The 16,517-nt window shown below is 37.1% G+C and overlaps 1 pseudogene; it reads right to left on the bottom strand.

Moving 5' to 3' along the window:
- Nucleotides 1-4,745: 4,745 nt before the first annotated feature.
- LOC106831252 (small ribosomal subunit protein uS2-like) lies at nucleotides 4,746-6,247 on the bottom strand (annotated as a pseudogene).
- Nucleotides 6,248-16,517: the final 10,270 nt, after the last annotated feature.

Below are 16,517 nucleotides of genomic sequence, written 5' to 3'. Positions count from 1 at the left end.
GTCCTCATATCGCCCGCCATCTCTTTTCTCTTCCACACCTTCCTCCTTGCTGTTTCGTGAAGATGCTCGTTTCTGCTAAGAACCATTGCACTTGGTATTTCCTCTGCCTGGAAAGTTCTCCAGCAGATATCTACATAGATTTCTGCCTCACTTCTTTGAAATCTTTGTTCAAATGTCACTTTGTCACAGAGTCCTCCGTGAATACTCTATATAAAATGTCAACTTCTTGACACTGTCCTTCTCAGTCTCGCACATGTGGTTTGATTTTCAACAGAGCACTACTACCTGATGTGATTTTAAATCTCTTTGTTGTCTGTCTCCCCCTTCTAGGATGTAAGATAACTGAGACCAAAGCAGAGTCTTTGGTTTGGTCACTCACCTTTCTGTACGCAATGTGTTGGAGCCTAAATCACTCACTCTGTGGTGGTCTTGGGTTCAGCTAACCAATTTTACTAGTGGGACTCAGTAAACCATCATGGCACCAGACTTGCTCAGCTTTGCAAGACACATATAGGATATGATGAGAGGACAGGATCAAGTGTGTCATTAGCAGGAGTTCCTACAGCAGTCCAGGAAGCTCTTCTCTAGCCCTTCAAGTGATATCTTGGGTTTAGGGAAAGAGACCACATTGGTGGGTACAGGTACGACCCTTGATTAGAAAATCCATGTCCTATAATATTTGTTGTATTTGTCCCGGGAGAGTAACTGCTAGTAACCCACAAGAAAAAGTACACCCATTACAAGAGCAATGTCCTCAAGGAAACCTCAAAGCTATGACATCCCGTCAGATATTCATGGTTCACTCCTGTCCTCCCAGTGCTAGGATTGTTTCCAACCAGGCATCATTTGTGCCGTAAATAATGTTGATTGGCAACATAGCTGGCATTCGACATTTCCAGGAAAACTGTGTCAGATGGTTAACCAAAGTCATTTTCCCATGGAAAAGGAGGAAGGTTTTTTTTAAAAAAAGCAATTTTGTTGTACTGTAATGTATAATAGACACACAACACACATTTGCTGTATGAATAAATGAATGAATGAGCATGATATCACAGAGAAAAAATTCAAGACATGGATAAGAAAATTAAAGTCAAACTACAGTCTGGGAAAAAATATTTGCAAAACATATATCTGATAAAGGACTTATGTCCAGAATATATAAATAACCTTACAACTCAATAAAAAGAAGCCAAAAAAACCAATTTAAAAAATGGGGAAGAGGGGCTGGCCCCGTGGCCAAGTGGTTAGGTTCTCACACTCCACTTTGGCGGCCCAGGGTTTCACTGGTTCGAATCCTGGTCCCAGACATGGCACCACTCATCAGGCCATGCTGGGGTGGCATCCCACATGCCAAAACTAGAAGGACCCACAACTAAAAATATACAACTATGTACTGGGGGGTTTTGGGGAGAAAAAAGAAAAATAAAATCTTTAAAAAAAATTGGAAAGAGATTTGAACACAGTTTATCAAAGCTGAGATACAAATGGCAAAAAAAATATGAAAAGATGCTCAATATTATTAGCTATGCAAATTTAAACCACAATAAGATAATTCCACACAATCACTAAAATGACAAAAATTTAAAAACCTGGCAATTCTAAGTTTTAGCAAGTATGTGAAGAAACTGGAACTCTCATACATTGCTGATAGGAATGCAAAATGATACAGCCACTTTGCAACATACTTTGGCAGTTTCTTATAGAGTTAAAAATACATTTACCATATGGCCCAACAAGCTCACTCCTAGGTATTTACTTAAGTGATTGGAAAATATTTGGCCACACAAACACTTACATGCAATTGTGCATAGCAGCTTTATTCATAATATTCATCATAGCTCCGAAGTAGAAACTACCCAAATGTCTATCCACTGGTGAATGGATAAACAAATGTGATAAGTCCATGTAATAGAATACTACTCAGCGATAAAAAGCATCTAACTATGGATACATTTAACTACCTTCATGAATTTCAAAATATTATGCTAAGTGAAGGAAGCTAGATACAGAAGACTACATACTCTATGGTTTCATTTACATGACATTTTGGAAAAGGCATCATTGTAGTGATAGAAAACAGATGAGTAGTTCCTAGGGTTTTGGGGTGGTGGGAAGGGATTGACCATAAAGGGGTTCAGGGAGATTCTTTGTGGTGATAGTTTGTGGTGATGGAAATTTATTGTATGTACATACGCCACTATAAAGCAGACTTTAAGAAGGCATGGGGAATAAGATAATAAAAGAGCATGTTTCCTTAGTAGGTTATAATTTGTTTAGCAAATAATGATATTACAAAGTAAACTGTAGTGAACTTTACATAGATTCTTTAACCCCCTGGTCATAGGAATTTTGCTATAATGAACAAATTTGTCCAACAATTGCCTTTTCTGTTTGCTGTCCAACTAATTTTTACTCTTTAAACATAAAGACTATTGTATAGTGTAAAGGAAGAAAATGAGAGAAGCTGGATTCTTTGCATTTCTGTTTTCTGATGATCAAATGAGAGCCATCTTCAAAGAGGAAACGCTTATTTTTTCCTATGTGTTATGAACTGAGGAATACACTCTCACACAATTCCTTTAATTTTAAACTATTTGTGAGTACAGTTGATGTCATTTGTGAGTCCTAAAGGATGTAAGTAATTTTGATTTAATGATATACACTGTAGAAAGGGAGGCATTCAAATAGGTATTCAACAACCACAATGGAATTAAGATTTTCTCCATCTGTAAATTTAATTTTAATTTAATTTAATTTATTCTGTCTCACATCTGGTTCAGAAAGGAGATGCAATGAAAAGTTTTATTCTTTCCATCTTGAGCATATGGGTTTCTTACTTAAAATCAAATATTTACCATATAATAATATAGTAAAGAAAGGAAATGAGAGAAGGAGGAAGATTTGTCAGGCACAGGCAGTTGCACTGATAACTACTCTGTACTATACTAAATATGTTAGTTTGCCTCAGAGAAAACAGAAGTAAAATCTAATGCATAGTAAAAACACACTTAAACTTTTCCATCTAAATAATCATACATTATTTCTTAATTACTAAATCTAGAAGTGCACTTTTAATAAATGAAATCTCTATAAAATTTTTAAACATGTATTGAAGGATACCATAATAGAAAAAAGTACACCAATCATAAGTGTACAGATGGGTGAATTTTCAGAAACTAACCAAATTTGTAACCAGCACCAAGATCAAGAAACACAACACTACTGGTACCCAGACCTCCCTCCAAACCTCCCCCAGTCACTACACCCCTCCAGAGGGAAATTACTTTCCTTACTTCTCATAGCATAAATGGAATCACCTAATATGCACTCTTTTGTGTATGGCTTTTTTTACTCAATATTATGTCTTTATGATTCATTCTGATGTGTAGTTGTAGTTTGCTCCTTCTCATTGTGTTTATATTCCACTGTAGAAAAATAGCACATTCTGCTGTTGGTGGTCATTTGGGTAGTTTTTAGTTTCATGAAATTATGAACAGTACTGCTAAAAACATTCTTGTTCATATCTTTTGGTGAATAGATACCTAGATTTCTGTTGGGTATGTGTGGTAAGATTAGATTCACACTCTAAAGTTTTTATTAAACGGGTATATGTTCAATTTCAGTAAATATTGCCAAAGAGTTCTGAAAGTGATTGTGTCAATTTACATTCCTGCCAGCAGTGTAGAGGAATTCTGATTGCTCCATAGCCTTGCTAATAATTATTTTCTGTCTCAAAAATTTTAGACATTCTAGTGGATGGACTTTACTGAACTGTGGTTTTAATGTGTATTTTTTTGATGTCTAAAAATGTTGAGTCCATACGTTATATGCTTATTAGCCATTTAGATATCCTTTTTCATGAAATACGTCTTCAAAGTTTTTGTTCATTTTATCTTGATGTTCCTTTCCTTATCTTCTTTCTGTCACATACTGATTTCAGGAGTTCTGAATATGAGTTCTTTGTTGTATGTATGTATTATAATCTTATCCTACTTTCCAGAAGATTTTATGTATCAAATAATTGTCAGAAAACTTTATTTCTCATGTGTTGGAATATCATTCTATGGTTAAACAGCCCATTACATAACAGCTATTAGTTCAACTCTGATATTATAGTGTAAAAGCTGCCATTAAGTGTGGCTAGATTTGACCTACAGCTGGCCAGATTTAGCCCACAGACCAAGGCAAGATAGGGGAAAAAGACAAATAAGATGATAGATATAATCTCAAATATTTCAGTATTACATTAGCTGTAAATGGACCAAGCATTCCAATTAAAATTCTTTTTCTATTCAAGGGAAAACACACTAAAACTAAGGTTGTAAGATTATGTTAAAAAGAAATTAACATGTAATACACCTTAAATATAAGACCCACAAAAGTTGAAACCAAAAGGATAGAAAACCACTTCATGCAAACGCCAACGAAAAAGTTGCAGAACTATACTAAAAACAGACAATGTAGACTTTAAGACAAAAATTTTTACTAAAAATAGTGGGGCATTTCAAATTATCCAACAGGAATGTATAACACTTCTTCTAAATTTGAATACACAGTCTCTAAACATGTAAAATAAAACTGACAGAATCAAGAAAAATAATAGGCAAAACCAAGACCATAGAAGAATTTGACATACCTGTCTCAGTAACTGGTACAACAGAGAAAATACTCAATAGAACACGTAAAAATTTAGAACAATATGGTTAACTTTACTGTGTTTGTGTGTCTGTGTGTGCCTGTGTAAAACGTGTTGCTAGCACATAGCACTCAACACTTGTGTTATTCATATTTTATTCAAGTTCACATGGAAAGCAACAAAATCATATATATAGCTGGAGTGTAAAGGAAGTCACAGCAACTTTTCTAAGTGTTAAATCAAAGTATGTTCTCTGATCACAGTGGAATTAGGGTAGAAACAAATAACAAATATATAATCAGAAAATCCCTAAACAATAAGAATTAGAAAATAAGCAATACATTTTTTATTTAAAAATGTGTTTTTCTGTCTAAAAATTTGTGGAAGAATGGCATAAGGCCACTCACTGGTTGTTCCTACTCGTTAGCTGCAGACCAGTTGTCAGTGGCAAGCTGAACGCTCATTTTTAGGAGGGAACTGCTGCATGGATGCACAGGGCATCTACACTCCTTCAGACCAGTCTGTGACCCTGGGTTGAGTAGCAGTAAATTCAGAAGCTGGAGCGATCCCTTCATCCTGACATTCCTCCTTTGCCCCAGCATTTTCTGAAGTGGACTGCTCTTTTCAATCTCTTTAGGATCTCTGTAGTGGTAGAGATCAGGCATGACCTCTCACAGGTGCTCATGGGAGATAGTGCCACACATAAACAGAATTTTGCAGGCCAGCACCCACCACATCAGACCCAGTGAGTAAGCTCCCTTGTTGTTGCATGGGATGGCAATGTCCACATAGTGCAGAGGAGAGCCTTTGCTACGCAGAGTAATGGTAGGCAGGTTAACATAAGATGCCTCTGTGAAACGCTGGTGGTCAGCCCTGGGATCAGTGCTACCAGAAGTCACAGCTCGTGGAAGGCTGCCTGAACCTGGTTAATGAAGGTTCCAGGAGTCAAGGGACCAGCAGTAAGAGTGGCTCCAGTGACAGAAGCAAACTGTAGCACAACTCATTGACCAGTATTCCTGGAGGATATGACACCGACATCAGCCAGGTTTTCAATGGCAACAATGACATGAACTTCTAGCAGAAGCTTCTCCCAAGTTCTTTTCAGATGTATGATGTAGATGCCATCATTTTTCCTTTTGGGAATGTACTGTTCCGTTTGGAAGCTTTGGTTTGTGCCACTGAAGTGGCTTTCTGCAGAAAGAAATTTGAAGATATCCTCCTGCTTTATTTGTAGGACATCAAAGGCTCTGAACATTTTGAAATTTTTCCTTTAAGTGATGACAGTAACCCAGAACAATATCATATAGACCAGTCTCTGGATAGAGCAGAAAAAGGAGCAATACATTTCTAAAAATCCTGTGTGTCAAAGATGGAGTCACAATAAAAATTATGAAATATTTAAAAATAAAGGATAGTAAAAACACGACATTAGAACTTGTGGGACTCAGCTGAAGCAGTGGTCAGAAGGAAATTTATAGTCTTAAATGCGTATGTTAGAAGAAAAGAAAGTATGAAACCTTATTATATAGGCATCCATCTCAAGTGTTAGAATAAAAACAGCAAATTAAACTCAAAGAATACAGAAGGAAGGAAAAATATTAAGAAAAGAACAGAAATTAATGATATAAAAAACTAACATAAGCCAGAGAAAATCAGCACTAAAAATATTGATAAATATCTAGAAAACTGATTAAAAAACCAAACAAACCAGGGAAAATAAATATCATCAACATGAAGGTGCCACAGACATTAAAAAGGGCTATAATGTACAACTTTATGCCAATACATTTGAAAACGTAGATGAAATATATACAGGAGAAAATAGGAAATTGAAATAGTCTACTTTCTGTTAAAGAAATTTATACTGTAAGAAAACAGGAACAACAAAATCCTCCTCTCAAAGAAACCTTCAGGTTTAGAAGAACTCACTCATAAAATCTTCTGAACACTTAAGTAAGACTCATTGACATCTTAAGCAAAATATTTCCAAGAACAGAGAAAAAATGAAAACATCAAATTCATTTTATGAGGTCAGAGTAACACTGATACCAAACCCTATCCAGGACATTTCAAAAAAGAAAACATAAAGTCCAATTTGTTTCACATGCATAGATGCAGAAATTCTCAGAAAATAACCCAACAAATTTAGGTTTATTCTGGGAAGGAGTGCAATGTTGCCTTAACATATCAAATAACATAGTTTACCACATTAATTATCGAAAAGAGGGGAAAATACACTAATCTTGATAGATACACAAAAGGCAATTGATAAAATCCAATTCCTATTTTTGACTTATGAATAAATCCCTTAGGAAACTACGGTTCAAAGGGGATTTCCTTAATTTACAAAAACCTACAAGAAACAACACAATTAATGGTAAAATGATAAAAGCTTTCCCTCTACAATTGAGAAGGAAGGACAATGCCTAATATTACCATTTCTATTCAACACTTTACTGGAGATGCTAGCCAATGCCACCCTGTCAGCCTTAAGAGACTGGAGTATTTCAGGATCTAGCCATAGCTCTGATCTCTGATGTTACTCGGCCTGCATCTACGAGGAACAGCGCTCCTCTCCACTGCAGGGCTTCTGCTTACACTGACACTGGGCTGTCTACGTTTTTTCTTGCGAGATATTCTCTAGTTGAGTCTCTACTTCATGTCAGTTCACCGGTACTTCCACTAACTCATTCCCTCCATGTATTTCACAATAACACTCCATGAAGAAGATTTGTACCATTACATTGAAAAGCCTTGGCATTATCTTGAAAGGCAGAACATTTGCACCTCACACAACCCAGCAATTTCACTCCTAGGTATGCCATAGGGAAAATTTCGTACCTATGTACCAGGAGCAATAGGAAGAAGAAAGCTCATGGCAGCACAGACCGTGGTATTTTTTTTTTCTATTGTGAAAATTGATAGTTTTTAACACTAGAATTGATTAATAAATTGTGGAAGATTAACACAATAAAGCAAATAATCATGAAAATAAAGAAAATAACACAGAGCCACTTAGATGAATGGTGGATGCTTAGTGTTGAGTGAATATATACATTCACGACAAAAAGTTTTAAAAATTAAGGGTATAATAAGCACAAAATTTAGGACAGTGATTAGTGCTGATATGACAGGAAGCAGGGAAATAGGATGACGTGAAATACATGAGTAGAGGCAAGTAACATTTTATGTTTTGGTTGGGTGATGGCTTCATGGACTCTCATTATGTTACTGTTTTATAATGTGTGTACATTATGTGTACGTGTTCTTTATATATACCAAGTGACCAGGTCTTTTATTACAAATGATAATAAACAGGGAATTGCAGTGGACGGCAATGATTCCCTCGCTTTAGAGCACAAAGGCAACTACTTTACAAGGCTAATCAGGTGTGTTGTGTTATTTTACTTAAAAGATGGGGAGCATCTAAAATGCTTCAAACCTATTGGTTGCTTCTTACTTTCGCTGATGGTACAAAGGCACATACAAAAAGATAGAAAAAATTGGGGCCAGGCCTGGTGGCGCAGTGGTTAAGTTTGCACGCTCTGCTTCAGTGGCCCGGGTTAGCAGGTTCGGATCCTGGGGGTGGACCTGGCACCACTCATGAAACAACGTTGTGGTGGCATCCCACATAAAATAGAGGAAGATTGGCACAGGTGTTAGCTAAGTGACAATCTTCCTTAAGCAAAAAGAGAAGGATTGGCAACAGATGTTAGCTCAGGGCCAGTCTTCCTCACAAAAAAAAAACAAAAAAGGCAGAAAAAATTAGAAGACTTTATTGAGCTCTTGGCAGACCTCTCTCATCAGATTACCTCAGAGGCTACTGGTCACCCTCTGGATGGGCTCCCTCTGGGTCAGACATCCAACCCTGCTCCAGTCAGCTGGGATTCAGTCACATGTACTGAGCTGAAGAAGCCTGTGGATGTGGCAGGCATTCTGCAGCTTCTCTAGAAAGGAGAATATGTTTGGCTAGCAGCTTGTTTGGCCTCTCCAGTACTCGGTATGAGCTCAGCTAGCAAACAGTAAGGTACAAAGTTCTAAACAGACTGCCCTTTTCACCAGAGGGCAATTTGAATCTCAATATAATGTTTCTCGCATTTCAGAACTCTCACACACTTTCAAAACATTTCTTGTAAATATAAAAGTTTTCTGGCCTTAAAATTTTATAGTATCTGAAAGCTAGAGTTCACTGATGTAATATTTTTTTTCCTCAGACCATTCTGCATAATTTAATCCACAGCAGTGCTGGCACCTTGCCTTTGTCAAAATTCTACAACTCTGTCTGTAGGATTAAATGGCTCATATTGACTAAATAAGTTTGAGTCTAAACATTCATTTATTTAAAGTTTAATAGTTCGGGTCTGGCTCCCTGGCGTAGTGGTTAAGTTTGGTGTGCTTTGCTTCCGTAGCCTAGGTTGGTGGGTTAGGATCCCTAGCACAGACCTACCCCACTCATCAGTCATACTGTGGCAGTGACCCACATATACAGTGGAAGACGACTGGCATGGGTGTTACTCAGAGCTAATCTTCCTCAAGAAAAACAAATAAATAAAAAAAGGGTAAGCTTGGCCTAGGGCTAATCTTCCTCAGCAAAAATATATATAAATAAAATAAAATTTGACAGTTAGAATTTACTTTTTGTAGGCAAAGTAAAGCAGGAGAATCATTTGGTAGTACTTTTGCTTAGCAAATTATCTGTTGTATTACTGATTTTGCATTGACTAGAGAAAACATCTTCAAAACAAATAAAGGAAAGAAAATAATTCATTTTTATTATATTTATATTCCAATGTTCTTTATTATATGCACTGAATATTCTAGGGTTTGCAGGTTAGTAAAAGCACTGCAGATATTCAAGGAAAACGTGGGTGACTCAAATAAATAAATACTTGCTTGTTTCTCAAAGCTTATATATTGCAACTATTGTAGTGTAATTAAGAAGAAAGAAAAAGTCACATAAGTATTAAAAATGTCAAAATAGAGCTAAAATTTTAGGATTTTAAAATCTCAAGCTTCTCGTTAACTGGCAATTGGAATCAGCTATACTTATCACTTGGCAAAATATTTTAACCTTGACTGGCTTTGCCCAATGGTAAATAATTCATGATATTGCAGATGACTTAAAATATGCATGTGGATCATTGCTAAAAGATGTAGTCACTTTGAAACTTCACTGAAGATGTGCCTTTCAGCTTTTACCTGTAGAAGGGTTATAGTCTACCTTGAGAAGAAACACATAGCATATAAATATGATGCTAAGCTATGACCAGCTCTGCAAAACAGTGAACTGTTCCAGCTCAAGCATGCAGTATAGCTTCAGGTTAGAGTTCCACCACCAATGAAGCAAATCATTAGCTATGTAATTCAAACTCTGAAGTTGCACCCTGACTGAGGATGGGGGTAATTGAGACACTATGGATCTTCACTACGGATCTCATCAAGGATGCCTTAGGCTGTCCTGATGTGCTTGTATGCTAAATGGGGAAACTGAATAGCCATATATAACTACTGTGTTCAGGACCAAGGCAGCGTTATGGCCTCAAGAGACATTAGCACAGAAGAAAGAAAATTGGCAGCAAAGTTTCATCTGTCACACTCTGTATTGATCCTATGATTTTTTTGTGTGAAAGTTCAGGTCTTTTGATTTCTGTTTTTTGTGCCAAGTTTTGTGATTTTGTAAAATTAGCCAGGACATACAGATCTGTTACTTTTAGATTGAATCAGCATTGACAATAGTATCTGCATCATCAAAGTTTATACATATTTAGGTGAAAGGATCAACTTGACTTTCATGGTTCAACTTCTAAGGTAAATCATTCTAGGTTGGAATCTGTTAGTGACACTATGACCAATCCACCCACATTCATCTGCATTGCCTCTTACGACAACAGACAGAAGTTGGGTTAGCCCCAGGGATCCCATTATATCTCCCATCAACATAGTCTGGAGATGAGCCTGAGTCATTGCTATGTATTGTGCAATCTACATGCAGATGCACATGAGTGGACTCACTCTCGTCAGAACCAGACTGAAGCAATGTGTCAGGGATTATTTACCATTTTTTAAAAATCCCACTAAAGCAGAATGAATAACAGATTAAAGGCATTGCAAAGTCTGGTGGATCTTGATAAAATGGACCAAGTTGCTTAGGGTCTTTTAAACTAAAATGTTTATATATTGTAAAAAGAGTTAAAAAGTGATGGCACAAGGGATGGGAAAAGCCATAAAATCTATAAAAGTTAGTAAAGTCACCTTGAATGAAATCTCTGGCAGAGCAAACCCATAGAAGTCTAATGAGCTATGATTAAATAGCAAAGCCAAGAGTAGTGGGCATCTTGGGGCATATTTAACAGTAAGAAAAAAAGCAATAAGAATTTTCTTCCTTTGACTTACATTTAAATAGTAATGAAAGACCCAATGTGGAAGTCATACTTGCTCTTCCTTTTAAGTACTTACCAAATAACACCACAAAAAACCATCTTCCTGTTTGGAGGATGGTGCTGTTTGATAAGGATTAAAAAGGAGAGAGCAGGTATGACTTCCTCACCATTCATTCTACTGCTCTTGCCTACTTCTCCAGTTGCCAGTGCCGGAAAGAAAGATTGTGTAGTTTGAGAACAGAGAAGAAAACAAAAGCCAACTGGCTCATGTGGAATTGAATCCATGAATTAGACTCAAAACAAATCAGTGACCGCTGCCTTGGTAAAAGCATGATTCAATTCCTACTGAATTGCTTCATGATGCAGTTGAGTTAAGTGGAGGTGGAACAAAGTTAGTATAGACACTGCCCCTCCAACTGCACCACATTCTATGTGATTATTTGACTGGTAATTTTAAGGAGTGAAAGAGGACAAAACTAACATTTGCTGAGAAGCAGGTGTCTTGCACATTTTTTTTCTCTATTCTATGATGTAGCCAATAATATTCCCATCTTTATTAGTGGGGAAATTGAAATATAGAGAGCTAAAATAATTTGCTGAAGGTTATGCTTCTGGTCAATGACAAAGCTGGGATTTCAACGTGGATCTGTCTGTCTCCAAATATTTACATGTTGTTCTAGACTAAGAAAGCCCACCAGAATCATCTTTGGAGATTTAAGAAATACACATGGCTGATAATATCTTTTATGGATTTGGGAGGGGAGGGAGGGAGAAATTAATAGAATTTAAATATAGACTATGGATTAGATAAGAGTAATGTGTCAATTTAAAATGCCTAATTTTAGTAACTATACTGTGATTATATTAGATAATGCCTCATTTTTAGGAAATATATACTTAAATATGTCTATGAATATATAGATAGTCTATATCTACATGTATGTACAGATAGATAGATAGATAGGGACAATGATAAAATAAATGGGACAAAATGTAAATAATTGGTGACTCTGAGTGTGGCACATTGCATTTTGCAAAAATACTGACAATAATGCCTCTCATCCCATAGCTCTTTTACCCGTATGAGGGGGTCTATTTTCCCCCTCTGAATTTGGGTGGGCATGTCTATGGCAGAAATGATGCTATACACTTTTCCAGGCTAGATGATAACAAGCAATATAGCTGCTGCCTTGCATGCTCACTCTTGGAACCCAGTTGCCCTGCTCAGAGGAAGCTCAAGCTGCCCAAATAGAAGGCCATGTGGAGAGGCCCACATGGAAAAGAACTGAGATCCACAGCTCTCAGCCCTGGCTGAACACTGAGCTCATGGCAGCACTAATTTGCTAGCTAAAGGAGGAGCCATCTTAGAGTTAGATCCAATTGGGCTAGTGCCACTGCTGATGCTGTGTGGAACAGAGACAAGTCTTCCCTCTGAGCTCTGCCCAAGTTACAGGTCTGTGAGCTAAAAATAACTTATTTTAAGTTACTCGCTAACTTTTGGGATGTTTGTTATACAGCAATAGATAACCAAAACTCTGAATAAAGAGTATATGGCAGTTCTTTTTATTATTCTTGCAATTTTCTTCTAAGTTTAAAATGATATCAAGGGGCCAACCCTGTGGCCAAGTGGTTGAGTTCACAGGCTCCGCTTGGGTGGCCCAGGGCTTCACAGGTTCAGATCCTGAGTACAGATCAGCACTGCTCATCAAGCCATGCTGAGGCAGTGTCCCACATAGCAGAGCCAGAAGAACCTACAACTAGAATATACAACTATGTACTGGGGGCTTTGGGGAGGAGAAGAAAAACAAAAAAAGAAGATCGGCAACAGATGTTAGTTCAGGCGCCAATCTTGAAAAGACAAATAAATAAAATGATATCAAGTGAAAAGTTAGAAAAGTGCACATGCCCAGACCCTACCTTCAGAGATCTAATTTAGAGGATGTGGGCATGTGTGTTTTGAAATGACAAAACAAACCAAAACCAAACAAAAAGACTTCTTGGGAGATTCTGCTATACATCTTTATTTATAAATCTCCGGTCCACTTGAAAAGAAGCAAACTGATTATTACTGTAAAAGATTACATAAATTTCAATATTATGTCAAATGAGCTTAAGCTAGAATACTGTAAAATAGTCAATAAATTAATTATATATATTATATTTATATATGACCGGACTTTTTTAGTTGTCACCTGAGGCCTTTCTTTATGTGATATTCCCTTAATTATTTGAAGTTTGAGGCCATTTAATGTGACTTTGTAGGTTCTTTTTAGACTATGTCTTTTCTTGTATGGCTGCCAGGGTATGAATTTTTCTCCAATTCTATGTGTGAAATTGAGGTACTGACCACCTCTATGGTGACAGTTTCGAGAACATGGGTCATATTCTTGTTATAGACTCAGCCCCTAAGAAAGGTGATCAGCAATTTAGATCATAGCCAAACGACAGGTTAAATTTCGGGATTTACTTGGATTAATGTCAATACCTTAGTGGTTGGATTTCTTGAGCATACTATGATTGTCCTCCTAAGAAAGCAGTAAGAAGGAACAGGGGTTGTGTCTTTTTACATCAACGAAGGACTCCCATACAAGGGCTGAGATGGAGATACAAGGCCTTTTGCTGAAGAAACATATTTGGATCCCAGACAAGTGAACTGAAGCAGACGCCTAGCCTTGGCCTGGAACTGGAGCAAACACCTGAAGCAGGTGTAGGAGCCTCTTTGTATTGAGCAGGAAAACACATGAGAGTCGGGCAAGGTGGCTGTGGCTTTAGTGGACATGTTCACCCCAAGCCCCACACATTTCAGACCCTACCCATAGGTAGGGATGGGGGTCTTAATATGCCATCAGATTTGCTCTTCTCTATGGTAGGGTCCTCTATTATTTCCTCTCTTTACTAATGGCCAACAATCTATCCAGTAGTTCAAGCCAAAATCTGAGAGAAAACCTCAGATTTCTATTTTGTTCTTCACTTCCAGAGCAAATTTCCAAGTCCTTTGGTCTCACTTAAAAATATTATTTTATTCCTCCTCTCCTTGTCATCCTCACCCTCACTGACCTAGTTCAGCACGTGTGCTCTACACACATACTATTGCCATAGCTTCTGATTGGTCTCTTGGCCCCAAAGTATTGACACCCTCTAATTCACCCATTCCTCTTTCCTGACGGCCATGTTTAATATGTATGAACTATTATGTACTGCTCTTGATCAAAGTTTTTCAGTGTTGTCCATGGGCAGATTGAATTTCAAGTCTTTTTTAGGAATCATGTAGTCTTTCCCAATATGGCTCCTGCCTACCTTTCTAGTTTCATCTCTTGCCAATCCCTCTTTTGAACTTCATGCTTTGTCTCTACCAACCTACCTATATTCCTGAGTACACTATGGTCTCTCACACTCCTGCTTCCTTGGGCAAGCTCTTCTCTGCCAAGAATGCCTTCTCTCTATTTGCATTTTGTCTACCTGTCAATTATCTTTCGTTGTTTCAAAGTCTTAATCCAAACACCATCTTGTCTGTGCAAGCATTAGTGAGTTCCTGCACACGTTGAACTTATCTCCATTAGAGCAAACATTACATTCATTCAACATTCAACACGTGTTTATAGAGCTTGCACTGCATGCCTGGCAGTATTTTAGGCACTTGGGATAGATAATTAGATAAAAATAGCGAAAGTTTCTTCCCTTGAGGAGCTAAATTATACTGCAGTTGTTAATTTTTCCTCCGTCTCCTCATTGGTCCCTGTACAACTTGAGATCAGGGACTTTGTGTTAGTTTTCTGTATATCCTCTGCACCAAGCACTGTGTCTGCCCCACAAGAGGAACTGAACAACAATTTATGGCTACTTAATGTCATATAGGACAAGTTCAATCAAGGAGAAACATAGTAGATGTCAAAGAACAGACTCCTTTTCAAAATCCTTGTTTCAACTTTTCCTTTTAACCTGAACGTAATGAAGTAGTCCAATACCTTGTGCCCTAGAGCAATCTCTACATGATGTTTTTTCTTTCTTTCTTTACATTCATATTATTTTGTCTCATCTCCTGAGTAATTCAGGTATCATGCGACTATTTCTAGGAAGAAGTGTAACTTCTAAGCAGAGATGGTCCCAGGAAAACTGTGAGGGAACAAAGATTCCACCTCATCTGCCTTCAAACTCTCCTTTATCCCAGGTGAGCTCTCTTTTAGAGTCTCAGTATACCGTCTTCCTCCATGGCTAAACCTCTTTTCAGGAAAGGCTCTGACATCATGATATCTGGCGATTATCTACACTTCAGTGAGAATATGTGAATATATTAAAGCATATGACCTCTTCCACTGAATTTGTCTTGATTCTAGTGGACAAATGGAAAGCTGTGATTCTAAAAGAATTTAAACTAATGGGATGTATATTTTTGATGATAAAAATTCTCCCAACCTCCCTGAAACCATAAAAGATAAATGCTTACGCTTGCGTTTTTATGACCTACCTATTATTTGTTTTTAGTGGTCACCCTTGGCAATTTCAAATGTGAATTGGTGGCTGGTGGTACTTAAGAAGTAAGGAACTAGAAAAGTATGTTCTGTCCCAACCCTGAAATACACAGACATAGACACATGTAGATTGGAGGTTTAGATAGAGTCACCATGTAGCCACTTGGGGAAAGAGGCTGGGCAGTGGCCACAGAAATGGTTACTATAAAGCTTTCTTTCTACAAAGACATACACAGATTTAATCAGCTGAAATGATTCTAAATATCTTTAGAGCAGAAAGATTCTCTCCATGAACAAAACTATTGTGGGTTTATTGTTTTAGAGTTTTAGGCTGTAATGGTTCTATCCAGGGCAGAATTACTTGAAGGAAATGGCCATAAAACCCTTTCCGTTCTTTTATTTACTAATGCAGTTTTTGTCTCTTCAATTCACTGAACTGCACTTACAGCAGAACCCATTCTAGAGCTCCTACCATATAAAATAATAGCTATTAACATTCTACCTGTTGAGCTCCTGATATTGTTTTATTTTCTTTCTGTGTTGTGAATATTTTTACTTTTTGAATTCTCTGTTTTATTTGAAACAAGTACGCTGATTTCAAATACTGAAAAGTACGTAGAAATTTGTCTTTTCTTGGCTCAATGGACCCAATCTTGCTGAGAAAGTTGGGATAATGCCTGGAATTGATTCACCTGGTGCAATTGTCTTATAATTATTACATGAAGAGGATTATTTCAATATCCTGTGACTTTAAAAAGAATTTGAAACAAACATTTAATATGCAGTTATTCATTCAACCAGGATGTATTGAGCACCCACTATGTATGTGGTAGATTCTGGGTTAGCTTCTGGAACATTTGGTGGTAAGCAAAATAATCTTTTTCCTACCCTCATGGAGCTTATAGGGAGAAGGCAGATGTAAAAAAATCCTCACAAACAGATAAACAGCCACACGTTATAGTAAATGCTATAAGAAAATAGAAGTATAAAAAGATTGTAGTTGATTATTCGAACTTATATTGGGATCATATA

Source organism: Equus asinus, chromosome 3 (assembly GCF_041296235.1).
Source record: "Equus asinus isolate D_3611 breed Donkey chromosome 3, EquAss-T2T_v2, whole genome shotgun sequence".
Taxonomy (NCBI): Eukaryota; Metazoa; Chordata; class Mammalia; order Perissodactyla; family Equidae; genus Equus; species Equus asinus.
The sequence above is the reverse complement of the archived record's forward strand: the minus strand, read 5'-3'. Positions and strand labels throughout refer to the sequence as shown.